This window comes from Cricetulus griseus, chromosome 2 (assembly GCF_003668045.3).
Source record: "Cricetulus griseus strain 17A/GY chromosome 2, alternate assembly CriGri-PICRH-1.0, whole genome shotgun sequence".
Lineage (NCBI taxonomy): Eukaryota > Metazoa > Chordata > Mammalia > Rodentia > Cricetidae > Cricetulus > Cricetulus griseus.
In genome coordinates, this window is record NC_048595.1 from 141,552,959 (window position 1) to 141,568,713 (window position 15,755).

General features: G+C 36.0%; 1 pseudogene; it reads right to left on the reverse strand.

Annotated features, from left to right (window-relative positions):
• Positions 1–15,755, reverse strand: part of LOC113833770 — a 48,913-nt pseudogene that overhangs the window by 19,039 nt on the left and 14,119 nt on the right.

The following is a 15,755-nucleotide window of genomic DNA, read 5'->3' on the forward strand; positions in this document are numbered from 1 at the left end:
ATACTTCTTTATAATACCAGAATATTTTCACATGAATCATGACAATTGACTTTTCTATCAGTTTTCTTACTCACAGAATTATTGGTATCAATTCATGATAAAGAACAGGCATAGTGAGTCAATCATTATTAATGGTGAATGAGTGGCATGAATGGAGTTCACCAACCATGGCCAGCTTAACAATGAAGAAGAAAAAAAAGAGTGGCTATGCCCCAATAAGAGGCTGAGAGAGTAGTCAGAAGGTACAAACCACAACATACAGTCACTGGCTAATTGTTTTAATTTAAATTAGAAACAAGCTTGTTTTACATGTCAATACCAGTTCCCTCTCCCTCCCCTGTCCCCCACCTCCTATCCAATCCCCTTTCTGCTCCCCAGGGAGGGTGAAGCCTTTCATGGGGGATCTTCAAAGTCTGTCATATCAATACCACCCTGAACATGGACCTTGTCTGTAGCTAATTTTAAGTGTCATATTTATTATAAAGATTCTGCTATATTCATCATATCCAGAAATAAGAAACAGACTAGATATCTATCAATTGATGAATTAATGATGAATATGCGGTACAATTTTACAATGGAATATTCCTTAGATATTAAGAAAAATGAAATTATAAAACTTCAGAAAATGGATGGAGCTAGAAAAAAATTGTCCCGAGTAAGATAATTCACACACAAACAGACAAATATTGTGTTTTCTCTTCACATGTTCATGTTAACTTTTAAGTTTTCTATATGTGTACTACAATCCAACTAACCACAGAGGTTAGGTACATAGTAAGGGGCCAGCAGTGAGGATATGATTTTCCAAGAAAGGAAAAATAAATGTGGTGTTAGGAGAGATAATGGGGAAACTAGAAAAAAAGGATTAAATATTGAGAAGTATGGCAGAAAAGGATAGAGGAGGAAATATATGTTATGACAACTAATAGTAAAGGCCATTTGAAAGCCATATGGAAAACTACTACTGTAAAAGCTTGCTAAAATATATACATCTATGAAAGGAATCTAAGTAAAATAACCAAGTAATAGGAGAGACAATGACCCACTATTATATATTATAACACTAAGTAAAAACTCCACTGTTGAAAATAGGTTACATCTCATAAGAGCCATTGGCCAAAGTGGTCTCATGGAAACCTTCAAACATCATAGGATATTGATTGCTCTCCATAATCTGATAGTATGGCCATGTTACTGAAGGAACACTTACTTTTTGTCTAATATATAAAGCTACTGCCTAAATAGATGCTTCACTACTACTAACTAGCATTCATTGTATTAAAAGATACTTACTATGAATACTACCAGAGGAAAAAGGTATTCATCAGTATCACCTAGATATAAGCCTTTGTACCGACAACAATGACCTGCTTGCAATATATACTAGTACAATGCTGACCCAAATGTTAGGGGACTCACTAGCCACTTTTTTATTTGATTTGAGGTTCATCCACGATATGGGATGCATAAATGGTATTGCAAAAGAGGCAAAACCTGAGACTAGATAGGTCATAGAAATAGGGGTAAAGTACTATTATTATTCTCCTAAAAGAGTATAGCAATGACATGATTTCTAATAGCATACTACTAAACTTGTAGATAAATACCTGTCAAACTTCATCAATTTTTTTCTTTCAGTGGATGGGAACTAAGAGGGACCCAAAACTAAACAATGTGGAGATAGTGAGAGACTTTGAAGCACTCAGTCCTAAATGATTTCTCTCCATCAAACCTCTCTCCTCAAGGTTGTAGGATCTATGTGTAAGAGGATGCAGAATAATTGTTATTGCTTGAAGTGATGTTTGACTCCAAGGATAGAGTGTCTTCTAGACATAGCAAAACTAATACACATATGAGTTCTCACAGTCTGTGACAGTACACACAAAACCTACATATGTTCGTGCCACACAGTGTCCTAGCACTGAGAAGTGGACAGGACCTCACCCCTACTCAAGAAGCAATTTGAAATTGATTGAAAATCAATGGTTTTCTCCAAAGGAGTATCACTTGGTGCATCAGCCACATCCCAAGCCAGGCCCCATGCCAGGCGTAATTTGACAATATTAAACTGCTCATGAAGCAGGAAATAATTCCTGGTACTGGAAACCAAGCCAACTACCTAGAGTTAGGGAAGTCATGGACCTTGGATAATAGCCTACAATCTCTACTTTACTAAATCTGTACAACCCATATCTACATGATAAAAATGTGTCATTGTACCCACTCATAAGTCCTCAACCCTCATCAAAAACACTTCTTTTTGCAACAGACTGAGACCACAACAAACAAAACACAGCAAACCAAAATACAAAGTTGTGTAGCCCAATCCTAATGGATACATCTTCTAAACAAACTCTACAACTAAGGCTCATGGAACATAGAGGGACACTGGCAAGGAGGTTCTTAGAGCCAGAGGATCAGAGAGTTTTCTGAGAATCAGTATATTCTACCAATATCAGAATTTACACAGATACAATATCCCCAACATGACTTCCTAAACATAAATTAAACAAAGACAACGCAATAGATATGCTAAAGTGGATCCGAGAAAGCCCAAGAGGCCTCAGTACAATACACAGTACTATAGACAGATAACAAGTAGTCTTCTCCAGGGAAGAGCACATCAATTGGTTATCCAGGACTAAATGGTCAGCCCTGAAAACACACATATAAATAATATTGTACAAACAGAGCAGGTTGCATGTAAATGTTTAGGAATATATATGTATGTATATAATACATGTATATAACAACAATTCATTAAAAAGCTAGTGAGTTTTAAAGAGACTATTGAGTATATGGGAAGGTTTGGAGGAAGGAAAGAGAAGGCGGAAACGATATTATTGTATTATAATCTGGAAAATAAATGAACTCCATGGATGGCATTTTCTGGATATTTTGTTTAGCTCCTTTTTATCTTCTTTCTTTAGATTTTTCTTTAGTATTTCTATGGAGGTTTTTTTTTTTAAGGAAAAAACAAAGCTGTGTAGGTATGATGGTGGAGAGGATCTGGGAACACGATCAAAATATGTGAAAAAACACTCTTATTAAAAATATATGACACAATTCTTCTTTCAATGTCTGAAGCTTTTTTGAAGCAATGACAGATTGAAACATTATTCTGCCTTAATATCCAAATAAATAATGTGACTTAAGACATGAAACCTTTTGTCTTTGGACTTTGAATTATGAGTCACTAAAATCATTTTAATTTTTACTTCATAGAACAAAATGAATTTAAAGATGAAACAAACTAAATAAAAAAACTGAGTACTGTCTGTCTCCATTACTCATACTTCTCACCTCTCAGTGACAGTTTACAGATTTTCCTTTCAGTCCATGACTCTTCAGATAATCTAGTCAGAAACTGCTCCTTCCTACTGTTTTCTAGCTCATTACCCCATCATATGTCATGCTACCTCATATCACTGTCTTAAATTACCTTATTCACTTCTTTATATGTTCATTTCTGCCCCCTATCCATTATCTGCCTGTAACCAGAAGGCAATCTCTTTGAGAACAGAAAGTGTGTCCTCAATGCCACATACACAGGGCATTAAGAAATGTCTGGTTGATGTAGGTGGGTGCTTTACAATGAAGAAAGAATAAATATTTATTTTTCTGTATTACATAGTAAATAGTAATTGTGAGTGTATCATTATAATTGGTTTTCAGAAAAATTCTATAAAATGACTACATTTAGAAAACATGCCCAGAGCCTGAGATTTCAATTCAATGTACTGTTTGTTAAATACAAATGAGGCCCTGGACTCAATGCCAATTATTATACATACAATCACACACACATACACATACAGAGAGAGAGAGAGAGAGAGAGAGAGAGAGAGAGAGAGAGAGAGAGGGAGGAAACATCCTACTCTCATTTTCAAGTATCATAGTTGATACAACGTAAAATCAGTTTCACAGACTATGATTATCATTAAAAGACAACCTTATTCTCAGAATGTCTTCAGTATATACACTTGCCATATTAAGTTCCATCTGCCTTGTTCATTCTATGTCCCAGATGTAGGAGCAAACACCAAAATCCCATAAACTATCAATGACATTTTGATTCATTAAACAGCATGAAGCACTGAGGACTACTAGAAAATCCACACACTTAGCTTCTCCAATTAGCCCAGCTGTGCATGAATGCTAGCGCAAGTTTCCATGCATCATTAAGCTAAAAACATTTTTTCTCTGCAAAATAGCAATATCCAGGATATTAGGGGAAATCTATTCATATTTTGAAAGCAGCATTTTAATTTCATTAGTCATATTGCCAATTTTAAATTTTTTGGTTTAATACAATGATTTACATTATATATTTTACAATCTGCTTTCTGTTTCTGCCTAGACAAATTTTGCCAAATGGTTTTGTTTTAACAAATGTATCACACTTTGTTCTAGTGCACACAACTATATTTTGTTTCCTAGCTTCACAGTTAAGTAAGACTGTATTTGAGATCTAATCTCAGGGCATTGAATGGGAAAACAAGATTAAGAAAAAACTCCAAAAGGAAGAACCTAGAGAGCTTACAGGAAAGTGAAACAGAGAGCCTAGATTTCCAATTGGTCACAGAGGTGCATTCAACTGGAGTTGCTGCCTTTTGATTGTGACATAAATGAGGTATCAGACATACACTATGTATCTTATATGGACTCAGGTAACAGATATGACTTGGTGTGGTGGTTTGAACGGTATGTCTCCCATCAGCACAGATGCTTTAATACCAGGCCCCCAGTTTGTGGAGCTGTTTGGGGATGTTCAGGATATGCTGCCTTGTTGGAGAATGTGTAGTTTCAGATTATCTGAATTCCCAGTGCACACTCTACTTCCTGCTTGTAATGTTCACACTTACATATGTGAACTCTGAGGTGCCCCTGATACATGCTGCCAGCTTTCCTTAACATGATGAATTCAGTTACTCTATAACTGTAAGCCCAAATAAGTCCTTCCTTCTATAAGGTGCATTTGTCATTATATTTTATCATAACAACAGCAAAATAGCTAATAAACTTGGCTAACATTTTCTGTTATGATATTCACTGGAGAAATTAAAATAAATGTTACATGGAAGCTGGAGAGATGGCTCATAAATGATTATGAGCATATACCATTCTTGCCAAGGACCCAAGACCAGTACCAACACCCATTTGGAGAGCCATATAACCACTTGCAACTCAAGCTTCTGCAAGATCTGATGCCTCTGGCTTCCAGAGGCACCTGCACTGACATTCACACTCCCTCCTACATTAATACAAATAAGTCTTTAAAATAAAATAAAACATGCAACATATTCTCATATTTTTATTATAGTCAGAGTTTAAATTATTATGTCTAGATCTTAACTAAGATTGCAATAATATCAATCAATAAATTTTAATAACAGTAATAGCATATATTGTCATCCAGAATAAAGTATTGTGTGTGCAGTTATTCATACATCGTGCTCCACTTTTAAAGTGTATATTTCCGGCTATCTTTAATCTGAGATATTTGAAGGTTTTATTTTATTATACTTTCTGCAAGTTAAAGTGGCCTGCTTTTTGCTTTTGCCCATGGTTTTACCACGCTCATTTTATATATTTTTGTGACCAGCTATATTATTAAATCATTTTATTCATAGTGTCTTTCCTATTATAACCTGGATTTTTCAAATATATAATCATGCAATATATAAATAATGGTAACATTTCTTCTTCTTTTCCAAAATGTGTAATTGTTACTGTATTCTTACTGCTAATTTCAATGTCTATAGTATTTCCAGGAAAATATTAAATAATAGGGAACTCCTCATACCTGCTTTATGTATGCCTACTCTGAGCATGCATGAATGTTTCATTGTCAACAATGATGTTTGCAAATGATTTGAGATATGCATATAATGTGATTTAAAGAAGAGTCATTCTTTTTGTACTCTACAAAGGATTTTGTTCTTTGACCTGCAGTCAACTGTGCTAGGAGACCTCATATTGTTAAACATTATTGCAATCCTGAAATAAAACCCACTTGTTCATGGAATATTATTCTTTAAATGAAGTGCTAGGTTTATTTTCTGCATTTTATTTACTATGCTGCATTAATATTCATATGTAAGAGGGCTTATCACTTCCTTTCTTGTGGTGTCTTTGTCAGACTTTGGTTTCAATGTCATATCTTTTTAAAATAATTGGAATGAGTCTATTTCCTATGCCTGGAACCACTTAAATTGTATAGGAACTACCTGCTCTGGAGGTTCAAAAATATTCATCCATGAAATTCTGATAGTTACAGTTAGGCCCAAATGTAATAACAGCAAAATTATTTCCCAGATTATTGTTTTATTTAGCATATCCTAATCATTTGAGTAAATTCTGATGATTTTTAATTCCTTAGAAAATATACCAGTGTATTCCTGAATTTTTAAGTTGGGTACATTTGTATAATTGTAATCCAGTTGTTAGCATTAACAAGTTTAATACTTGTTAGAGATTATATGAAGATATTCAAAACTTTATTTCATGAATATTTAAAATAAACATTAAAGATTTTATCTATCTTATATTTCCAGAATGCATTTTTTTCTTTTTGAAGGGGACCAGTGTATGAAGTTTACTCTGTATTTGAGAATATAACATCTCCTCTTCCTTTATTAGGAAGCTTTTCACGAGCCTGCTATTCTCTGGAATGCACTGTGGGGAAGCAGAGAATATAAAGAAATTTGAAGAACAATGTTCGATTTCAAAAACATTTTTAAGATATTCTTGGCAAAAAACTTTCTGAAGTACCTATCAAAATGCAATGAAAGGATGTAACTTTAAGGTTCAAAAAGACACTTGGCTTTGTTTGATTCAAGCACTTCTTGCTTATACTTATGCTTGGATTGCACTGAAAAATCCACAGCCCTTACATACTGTGTAAAAGAAATGAAATAAGTGGAAATTTAGAAAAACCAGAAGCATGGGATTTAGTTGCAGTAACTATGGGCCTTGCCCAATGTTTTCTTATATTTCTTAGAGAGTACTTTTTAGAGTACCATTTCTTTAGTCAGAAAGCATTTTAAGTCACACTTTCATTAAGTCAATATCACTGCCTTTTAAAATATTATAGTCACTCAAACTTACAAATAAAAATTTTCATCTTTTTTTATTTACTAGCTCTTTGTTTGATGATTCCATAGACTTACATGACAAACTTGAGTCATCTTGACCCTATCTTCGTCCCCATTATAACTCTTCAAAGGTACATGGGATCTCTCCCTACATCTTCTGCTTTCATTTCTTATTTTTGTGTGACCTTCTGAGTTTAGTTTCTTGCCACACATGGATGGGACGTTGTTGACTGGAGTGAAGGCCACTTTTACCTTTTATCTAAGCATATCTTTGTGGAACCCCTTCAGTAATCTTCAAAAACAAAACCTGTAGAGTATTTGGGAAAGAATCAAGTATCCAAATAAAGGAAAGTGGATATCAAAAGCACCTGCATCCTGCTGACAGACAGGCATACAGTAGAACATGCTCAGAAGTTACAAATTCCCTCACTTCTTTGTTGGGGGAGGTTGTTTTCTCTTTTGAAATACATTTGTATTGAATTCCCTCATTTCTAAATCATTCCAACAGACCCAAATCAAAGGGCTACACTGCAGAAGTCCGGGAGATGAAGGAAGCCTCTTCTGAAAAGCTCCATATATGTTGGAAGTTGTTAACAACTGCAGACTTTGCTGCAATGTAAACAAACTTGAACTTTGTTATCTTTAATTGCTTGAGGAAATTGACAGGAGAATGAAGATACCTTTCAAAGTAGTCTGTCTTCTACTTGATAGTTTGTTTTATCACTCTAATAAAATGTGCTACAATTAAAGTAGCAAATCCTGCCAAACATTAACAGGAAAAGAACCTGGCAGTGGACTACTAGACATAACCTGAAGAACTTGCAAGAGCTAAGTAATGCCTCTCTGCTTAAGTCTGTGTTTAATCACTTCACATTAGTCAGTGGAAACTGGCTATGATGGAGACTGCTTACATAATAGAAAATGACAAGTGATGTAAATCAGTATCCTTTTCCTTAGAGATTTTGTTAATAAACATTTTCCAGTATCCTACTGTTAGCCAATCAAAACTACCAGTAATGTTAATTTCAATAATCAATGAGGCTATATTTGTGGTAGATGGGAATTAAATAATAAACCATAAATTAATTTGTTAATTAATTAATTCAAACCTTAAATTGATTGTATATGAAATATAATATAGTCTACTCCCCATTATAATTAACATTTCTTAATTATAAAAGGTTATACAATAAACTTATTTATTGCTACATATAAAATTCAAAACATTATCCAGTGTATAATACAATTAGCCATCTCTGAAAGAAAAATGCATTGTTAAATTTGGGGCCTATATTAACAGTAGTTGGGCATGTGCTATATACTGCAGATACTTATATTTGCTAGAATACAATAAATTTGTCTATGTCAATAATTTCCCCTGAAAGCTAAAAAAATATATAGATCATTACTTTGGAGTCCAGTATCTAGTATAACATCATTTGCAAATTATTTGCTAAGTATGTTACCATATCTTTGCAAGAGCCCTCAAAAATGACTATGCCAAGGAAATTATTTAATGTTTACAGAATTAAATTTCTTTTATATGAATTTGCAATCTTTTTATTGGGGATTTATTTATTTTTTAAATACTACTCATATTTACATATCCATCACCCCCATTCCCTCACCCTCCTATTCTCCCATGTTCCCCACCAACCCCCGCAACCTGTCCCCAAACTCCTCCTCAGGGATAGTGAGGCCTTCCACCAGGGACCTTCAAGGTCTGTCATATTACTAGGGGTAGGACCTAGGCCCTATTTGCTGTATCTGGGCTGCAACATTATCCCACCATGGAGAATGGGTTCTCAAAGTCCATTTGTGATCTAGGGTTAAAGACCGGCTCCACTGTTGGAGGTTCCATAGACTGTCTTGGCCTCCTAGCTGGCATCCACATTCAGAGAGCTTGGTTCCATCCAATGCTATTTCTGCGGCTTTATGACTAGAGTCTCCATGCTCTCACTAGGTCAGGTCCACTGTTTCTGCAGGTCTCTCCAGGCCCGTTTGGCTCCTTTGCTCATCCCTCCTCCCTCTCCACAACTGAATTCCAGAAGTATGGTTCAGTGCTCAGCTGTGAGTGCCTGTTTCTGCTTCGAACTGAAGGCTCTTGGAATAGTAACCAAGATAGAAACAAATCTCATTATAGGGGAAGGGTATCAATGGCATTTTCTCCACCACTGCTTGGATTCTTAGTTAGGGTCATCCCTGTGGGTCCCCTAACATTTCCCCTGTGCCAGATCTCTCTCAATACCTGTATTGTCTCCATCTATCAAGTCATATCCATTCTTGCCCTCCTCTATTACTCCCCTCTCTCAGGCCTCTTGTTCTCCTCCCCTCTCCTCTTCTTCCCTTCCCACCTCCTTTCTCACCACCCACACCCGTGTTTCCACTTTGTTCAGGGGTTCTCGCTCACCTCCCTTTCTTCGAGGTACTATGCAATCTTCTCTTGGTGCCCTCCTTGTTTCCTAGCTCCTCTGGCAGTGTGGATTGTAGACTGGTAATCCTTAGCTCTATGTCTAAAAATCAAAAAATAAGTCAGTACATACCATGTTTATCTTTTTGTGATTGGGTTACCTCACTCAGGATGGTTTCTTCTAGTTCCATCCATTTGCCTGCAAACTTCAAGATTTTCTCTATCCATTCTTCAGTAGAGGGGCATCTAGGATGCTTCCAGGTTCTGGCTACTACAAATAGTGCTGCTATGAACATCATTGAACAGATGTCCTTGTTGTATGAATGTGCTTCTTTGGGGTATATGCCTAAGATGAAATTGATGGAAAAACGAATACATGTGTGCATATACGCAAGCTGTTGTGTGATTTTCCTGAGGACATGTAAACTAAGCCCTGTTCACTCTATATAAGATAACCATCAAGGATAAACCAAAGAAATTATTCTATCCAAGTCTTGGTTGGTGTCATAGTTTGTTTTCAATTTCTGTCGCTAACTCTATGACCAAAAGTAACTTTGGGGAGGAAGGGGTTTATTAAAATCCATCACTGAGGAAAATCTGGGAAGAGACCTGGAGGATGTAACTGAGGCAGAGGCCATGGTGGAGCAATGCTTACTGGCTTGTTCCTGATGGTTTGCTCAGTCTGCTTTCTTTTACAACCTAGGACACTTTCCCAGGTGCTCTGGGACCACTAATATCACTCACTCATTATCAATAAAATTGTCCTATAGATTTGCTCAGGAGGCCAATCTGATGGATGCAATAACCCAGATGAGAATCCTGTTCTAAAATGTGCCCAGGTTTATATTACGTTTACAAACGCTAACCATCAGAGTTGTTCAACCACTAATTACATTAGTGGTGTTAATTACAGAAAATTGTGTGACTATACTTTCAATCACATGATTGATTCCAATGCACCTATGTCTCAAACCTTCCATGCTAACATGGGTAACTTCTTAGGAAATCTTCATTCCTTAAAGCTCCCTATATAACTTGTATTCAGTTCTTCTGGCCTGAGAATCCCCATTCCTAAGCAATTGAACATATAATCTTGGAGAGGGGCCTTGTAAATTTCATGAGTTTCTTGAAAATTCTATGTTTTCTTGGATTTATGAGTCATATCAGACTTCTACCTACCTTCAGGGGGGTTTAATTGATTTAAATCAAAAACTTCTAAAGCTAATGTATAATTCTACATTAGCTAAAGGGAAATGGGGAGAAACTTCAAGCATGCCAACAATGTGGTTAACACATTCAGTAACTTCTTTTCTGATACTTCATGGTAGCCTTCATGCTATCCCAAGGGGGGGGGACAAACATTAATATCTTACTACTAAAAATTATCAACTTTTATTATCAAGTTTTCCAGTAAAACAGTATTTCCCCTTGTTTAATTTAATCAATAAGTTCATCTCATCTATTCTGCATTTATGAAATGAATTGACCACTATGTGTTAGGTGCTACAATGAAGCTGAGGACAGCAGTTACTGAAAGGAGAAATAGAAACCAAGTGGAAAGAGACACAGCAAGCATTGGCAGTGCTGGGTTCAGGACACTTTGGGGCACAAGCAAATGAATAATGTGTCTAATCTAAGGCCATGATCATGAGAGTTTCCATAGAGATTTCTTTCCCAGAAAGGCTTTAAAATGAAACACATTCGTGCATGACAGGCATTTCAAGCACAGAGTGGCACGAGAAGAGGGACAAAAGCAAAGAACACAAGGGTACATTCAGGGAACTTCTAGTGCTTTCAGCTCTGTGGCAGCATACTTTGGGAAGATGGAATGATCCTAAAGATCACAGCACACAGGGTGTAACAGATAACAAAATGACAGAAGAGGGGGTCTTGACAGGTTCTGTTCCAAGAGAAATGAGCTTAAGTGGTAGGTGTTAAAGACAAGAGACAATAGATAAGATCTTAATTGTGAGTGAGGAAGCTGAGACTGTTTTGACAATGACATGATAGAAATTGGTCTTCCAGAAGCAGAAGAAGCAAAATTCTTCTAGATTCAAAGAATCTCACTTCAGTGTGACAACCATGATGAGATGCAAATGAATATGACTGAGAAAGAGGGAGCTCAGTAATGGAAATCTATGCTGACTAGGAGACTCTTCATAGAACTGGGGTTTAAAAGTGAGATAGACACTGGGCAGGGGTCTAGCTCTGTGCCCTTTGTGATGTACAAATTGTAAAATGTGCTTGTACAATTATTTACTTTTCTTCTGTATCTTTTGAATGAAAATGTGGGTGGCATCCCATTTGCTTTACTTCTCTTGGACATTTTACTTAAGAAATTGCACAGTCTTGTGTATGTGCTGTGTATGTACTGATGCATCTATTTGCACATGTGTGTATATGCATGTGAGAATGTTACAGAATAGAGAGCATACTCCATCTTGAGCCACACAGAAATATGAAAGAAAGAAAGCTGCTTAAGTTTTGCAGTTAGGCAGATGGGTTTAATTGCTAATTGCCAGACCCATAATTAGATTCTGCTCATATCTCTATTTCTCTAAAGGAGAAACTGAGATTTCACAAGTTAAAGAAAAAGAGAGAACTGAAGTCAACCCTACTTGGAAAAGCCTCCATTCTTGACATTATGCTAGGTTAACTAGCTATGTAAATACAAATAAACCCTCAAAAAGAAAGAACTAAAGATTAGTAGGGTCTTAACTAGTCTTGTGCCAACTTGACAAAGCTAAAGTCACCTGGGAAGGGGAAACATAGTTAGAAAATGGATCCATAAGTTCCAAATATAGGGCATTTTCTTAAGAAGTGGTTGATGGAGAAATCCCAATCCATTGTGAGTGATGCTATCCCCAGTCTGGTGGTCCTAGATTCTATAAGAAAGCAGGCTAAGTAAGCCATAATGAGCAAGGCAGTAAGCCGTAATCACCCATGGCCTCTGCATCAGCTTCTGCCCTTAGGTTCCTGCACTCTTTGAGTTCCTGCCCCAACTTCTCTGTAATAGACTGTTACCAGGAAGTACAAGCTGAAATAAATCCTTTCCTCTACAAGTTACTTTTGTTCATGGTTTTTCATTGCAGTAATAATCTCCCAAACTAAGACAAATAGTAAAGTTACATAATGTTGATTAATTTTGAGTCAATGTTGTCTGTTGGCTTATAAATGTATATATTATGTATGTTTGTATGTATGCATCTATTGGCTAATTTATTCCAATGAATGTTGGAAGAATTAATGAGTGTTAATTACATTATATTTAAATGTTTAAATTTACTATGAAAAGACACAGAAGTAATATTAAAATATACATTCAAAAACTTTTAAACATATCACTATATATGTAACAATATTCTAAAGAAAACAACTTGTTTCATTAACTGATTAGTGGGCATAGTGTATTAAGCATTGATATAAACAATCAAACAAATATATGTCCTTGAACATGTTTTATAGTTAAAAGTAAGATTAATGGAGGCATAGTCTAAAAGTTAATTTTGCCAATTTTAGTGGATATATTTAGATCATGGGTAGAGTATTGAGGAAATGACCTACTCAGCTTATTATAACTATTTAATACTTGTAACGTATAGGAAGTGATAGCCTAATCAACATCTGCTTTGTAACATGTCAGAAAATTTCAATCATCTATTTTATTGACATATTTTTTATGTTTTTAGCTTTTTTCTAATGTAGTGAGCTATGAGCCATAAATTTTGTCTATGCAAAATACTTTTCTACTTTTTATATTTTTATTTTGTGGTGTCTACTGGGTACATGGAGTAAGCATGTGATCCATAGAGGTCAATAACGATTTCCCTAACTTTGGACTTGGCAACTATCACAGCAGTGAATATTCAAACCAAACAGGGGCCTTCACATGTATAAACAACTAGGATGAATTTTCGTTTTCAAATTGGGCCTGTAAGCTGGAGATACAATACTCCACAACTTCTCATGAATATTTAGGTCACCAGTGCTGGAAAGGTCTCTTCCTAATAGCAGGGATTGAGACTATGAGAGAAAAGCTACTTCTAGATAGACAGAAAAAAATGAATAAAACTAACATCATTTGCACCCTTACAACAAGCCATGACTTCTCAATGATATAACCAACACTTTTCCAAAAGTTGGCTGGATTTGGGTTTTTGTTTCTCACATTCAAAGAGGCACGGCTAGTGCTTCAGATATAAGACACAAGCCAGTTAATTGTAGCAAGTCACACAAGCTCAGAGAAATCACATCTTCTCCTTAGTTATGAGACTCGTAAACTGTTATTTTTGAGATTCTAATTAAATCTCTCTTTCTCTTTCCCCCTCCAAACACTCCTGCATACCCCTCCCCACTCTCCTTCACTAATCGTTATAGCATGCATGTACATATACATTCCAAAGTATTACCTGCTCGATTCGCACGGTGCTTCTCTGAATGTTTTCAGTGCCAACTAGTTGGCACTGGACAGCAACTGGTGTGCTCTTCCTTGAGGACAGACTCTCCTCTTTAATCTATAAAATGACTAAGATATGACACATCGTCAGATCATTCTCTTCCCTAACATTACAGATGAGTAACTTGGTTCAGAGCAGTATTTCCCAATATAAACAAGTAGTACTCAACACTAGTTTGCTAATCATTTCCCTGACTATAATCCCCTTCAGAGCTCTGAACAGTGGGATGAACAGAAAAATAAAGAACATGAGGAGGGCATAGCTAATGGTTTTGCAGGGTTTAATTCTTGACCTGTCACTGCGTTTCAGAAGAGGAACTGTAGAAAAATTGCTCCCTCCCACAAAAGAAGATACCCATTCTCTACAGAAAAAAATCCATCACTATTGCTTTGTGCCTATTACTAAATATTTTATGTTAGAATTATTATCTGAACTTGAAAGCACAATAAATTCTTTGCCAATTAGGTTTGATTCAGAAAAGTTTATTAAACACTTACTCTGATGAAGGAATAATTTACATATCACCCAAACCGGGTCTCTTTGGGTCTTATGCTTAGCGCTTTGCTCTGCACATTAAACACTCAATAAATGTTTGTTAAATTAAATTAAATTAAAGGAGTTGCTTTTACTGCAGCTCACATGCCCTTCCATGATTAATGAGTCATCACTAAGTGAGAAATTAATGAGTGTGCTTTTTGCATCAACAGAAAAAAATGTATTCTGTTTTGGAGAGGGACAAAATTTCACAGCAGGGAGGAAAAGAGACAACTCAAGGAATTAACAGGAAAGAGGCTGCAATTAGAGCTACTGACATGTGGATAAATTCAGAATAGCTGCCAAAATCACTACCTGGGAGCTGACATACACAGTGGTTTCAAGTTAATCAAGGCTTCCAACCTGCTTTGCTGTGCAGTTAGAAACGAATACGAAATGAAGAACCTATCCATGACAGCTCTAAGCAGCTAAAACTGAAGTTCAGACTTCCTGTTGCTGCCATGTTTGCTGTCACTTTGCCTGCCTAGCTCTTCCTCATTCTTATAATCAAAGAATCAGTGCACACAGTGAGGATCCTACACTAAAATTAGGCTTCGCCAAATAGTAAAGGTGGAATTTCTGGGGATGGATCCCAAAGGGAATGTTTCTTAAAGCATATGTGACATGTTAGAGACTTACAGCAAATAGAGAAATTTAAGCAATCAGGCAGTCAATGGAAGGAAGAGCCCAGCATAGAGCAGCAACCCATGAAGGTGGAATGCAATTATCAATGGAAAGCAGCTATGGCTGCAAGAAGTCTGCAGGAGCAAGCAACAACAAGAGATGCAAACCATCATGAAATCTAGTATTAGGTAATTGTAGATAAAATTCAGGATAAAATCTGGATAAAAAATCAGGAAGAATAACAAAAGAATGAGCAGTGAATGAGAAAAGGTAATAAAATATATATCCAAAGGTGTAATTCATATATATGAATGATATACATTTGAATATATATGAATGATATATCTTTGGATTAGCACCACCATTTATTGTACTCAGATGCTAAAGAATAGAAAACCATTTTTAAGGATGCTCTGGTGTTAATAAGAAAGCTACTGTCCTGGAACTCTATTTCTCAACCAGGAACGCACCATGTTGTTCACTGATCATTGAAAATATGTTTCAGGTATGAGCCAAGTATCTACCACAGAAAAAGTACATCACTGGTCCATCTCTCTGTTTCTTCAGTTATATAGTTTGGAGACCAGAGAGAAAGAAAATACACATAAATAGAATGTCCACTATACATTC